Raw genomic sequence first — 2500 nt, 5'->3', positions numbered from 1 at the left:
AAAGTATCTTGTGCACAACAAAAACTTTATAAAGTTATAAAAAAAAAAAATGTAAATCTTTTTTAGACATGTATCTCGTGCACACGAGAAAGTATCTTGTGCACAACAAAAACTTTTTATAAAGTTATAAAAAAAAAAAATGTAAATCTTTTTTAGACATGTATCTCGTGCACACAAGAAAGTATCTTGTGCACAACAAAAACTTTTTATAAAGTTATAAAAAAAACAAAAAAACATTTTAAAATCTTTTTTAGACATGTATCTCGTGCGCACGAGATACTAGATGTGGCGAAATTATTCTCTGCATCTGACCCATCACCCTTGATCACCCCCTGGGAGGTGAGGGGAGCAGTGAGCAGCAGCGCTGGCCGCGCCCGGGAATCATTTTTGGTGATTTAACCCCCAATTCCAAGCCTTGATGCTGAGTGCCAAGCAGGGAGGTAATGGCTCACATTTTATAGTCTTTGGTATGACTCGCCCGGGGATTTGAACTCACAACCTACCCATCTCAGGGCGGACACTCTAACCACTAGGCCACTGAGCATGTTGTTATTAGCACATGAACACAAGCAGAAGTAGCAAAAATGATACATTTAATTACCAGTGTGGATAGAAATGTGAAAGACACCTCTCCAAAATGCACTTTTTATTTTTAAATAGTGTACTTTTGTTACACCGCTGCATTTTTAAATGTTGTTTAAGCCTTTAAAGCCTCAACCACTCAACCATTGATAGGACATTCCAATGATTTGGAGCTGGAGCTTTTATTGTTCCTTCTGAACAAATCTTTAATTTTTTTCTTCAAAAATCAATGATTTTGCATTTGTATCATATTTCATACAGCCTGTCATTTTTATATCAAACCAAAATATATAGCAGTACACAGAAATATCCATCATTTTATTCCCAAGCATCACTTGAATTCACATTTTCTAAGCATCTTCAATCTTGTAATTATTTGCCATCTACTGAGGTTTTTAATATGATTTTGTTCCTCTCTCATAAAAATGATAAAGCTATCATGTACTATGGCAACACACACTGAGTGATCACCACACAATGTATATTTCACCTGTAATTATAACATCATGTAAACATATCTATTGATTTAAAAAATAGACAGACTGCATGATGCTGGATGGTATTGATCATGCAGTAAATGTAATAAAATACCAACTGTTACATTACCGTATTGGACATTTTCTAATCAAGGAGTCAAACAAAATTGTTTTTCTTAGATGTATATGAGAGCTGGAGCATTTCAGAAGGCACAGGTCACAATCATAGCAAAGTGTGTGAGCAGTGTGTTATTCTTTACACGCTCAATACAAGGTGGGGGGGAGGGAGTAGGCTCAGTTTGGAGGGGGGAGAGAGCATATGACACAACTCAGTAGAGACGATGGTGCACTGTTAACTTGAATGAAGAAGCCGACTGTGAGTCATGTGGACAAAGTCATTCTCTGGTCAGAATATGAGTTAGTACTGGCATAGTGCAAGGATACATGCTGCAATATATATATATATATACAGGTAAAAGCCAGTAAATTAGAATATTTTGAAAAACTTGATTTATTTCAGTAATTGCATTCAAAAGGTGTAACTTGTACATTATATTTATTCATTGCACACAGACTGATGCATTCAAATGTTTATTTCATTTAATTTTGATGATTTGAAGTGGCAACAAATGAAAATCCAAAATTCCGTGTGTCACAAAATTAGAATATTACTTAAGGCTAATACAAAAAAGGGATTTTTAGAAATGTTGGCCAACTGAAAAGTATGAAAATGAAAAATATGAGCATGTACAATACTCAATACTTGGTTGGAGCTCCTTTTGCCTCAATTACTGCGTTAATGCGGCGTGGCATGGAGTCGATGAGTTTCTGGCACTGCTCAGGTGTTATGAGAGCCCAGGTTGCTCTGATAGTGGCCTTCAACTCTTCTGCGTTTTTGGGTCTGGCATTCTGCATCTTCCTTTTCACAATACCCCACAGATTTTCTATGGGGCTAAGGTCAGGGGAGTTGGCGGGCCAATTTAGAACAGAAATACCATGGTCCGTAAACCAGGCACGGGTAGATTTTGCGCTGTGTGCAGGCGCCAAGTCCTGTTGGAACTTGAAATCTCCATCTCCATAGAGCAGGTCAGCAGCAGGAAGCATGAAGTGCTCTAAAACTTGCTGGTAGACGGCTGCGTTGACCCTGGAAAAAAGAGCTGGACTGCTGCTGAGTGGTCCAAAGTCATGTTTTCTGACGAAAGCACATTTTTCATTTCCTTTGGAAATGGAGGTCCCAGAGTCTGGAGGAAGACAGGAGAGGCACAGGATCCACGTTGCCTGAAGTCTAGTGTAAAGTTTCCACCATCAGTGATGGTTTGGGGTGCCATGTCATCTGCTGGTGTCGGTCCACTCTGTTTCCTGAGATCCAGGGTCAACGCAGCAGTCTACCAGCAAGTTTTAGAGCACTTCATGCTTCCTGCTGCTGACCTGCTCTATGGAGA

At 39.0% G+C, this 2500-nt stretch overlaps 1 protein-coding gene across 1 annotated transcript in view; it reads left to right on the top strand.

The window, feature by feature from the left end:
• LOC133664812 (5'-3' exoribonuclease 1-like) overlaps positions 1 to 2500 on the top strand; it is a 29050-nt gene that overhangs the window by 14194 nt on the left and 12356 nt on the right.

The sequence above is a fragment of the Entelurus aequoreus genome, linkage group LG14 (assembly GCF_033978785.1).
Source record: "Entelurus aequoreus isolate RoL-2023_Sb linkage group LG14, RoL_Eaeq_v1.1, whole genome shotgun sequence".
Classification (NCBI taxonomy): domain Eukaryota; kingdom Metazoa; phylum Chordata; class Actinopteri; order Syngnathiformes; family Syngnathidae; genus Entelurus; species Entelurus aequoreus.
Note: the sequence above shows the minus strand (reverse complement) of the source record. Positions and strands in the feature narration are given on the sequence as shown.